The following is a 488-nucleotide window of genomic DNA, read 5'->3' on the forward strand; positions in this document are numbered from 1 at the left end:
TCGCTCTCCAGCGCCTTGGACGTGCTGTAGGAGCCCGGTGCCGCGGGGCTCGGCGCCTCCGCGACTCCTCGGGGACAGCCCCGTCTGTGCGCAGACCTGCCCCGGTGAGCAGCGGACACGGGCAGCCCCGGACAGCCCGCACGGCGCCTGCACACGCCGGGGCAGCGGGGAGAGCAGCCCCGCAGCGCCCGCACGCCCTGCGAGTGCCCGCAGTGCCCGGCGACCCGCGGGGCTGCGGTCCCCGCAGAGACCCTGCAGTGTCACCGCGCTGCGGGCCGTGCGAGGTTTTGTGTGCTCTGGGGGTCCGGGCGGTGCCGGTGAGCCGGCTCGGTGGGTGCAACACCGGGGCCAGGCAGGCAGCTGGCTCCTACTCTCACAATAAACCCCGAACGAGCTGGTTTTCACTCTCACAATAAACCCCGAACGAGTCCCGGTGGGCGAGCGCGGTCTCCGTGCGGGGGTTTTGCGGGGCTCCGTGGCCACGGGCA

This window comes from Geospiza fortis, unplaced genomic scaffold, assembly GCF_000277835.1.
Source record: "Geospiza fortis unplaced genomic scaffold, GeoFor_1.0 scaffold324, whole genome shotgun sequence".
Lineage (NCBI taxonomy): Eukaryota > Metazoa > Chordata > Aves > Passeriformes > Thraupidae > Geospiza > Geospiza fortis.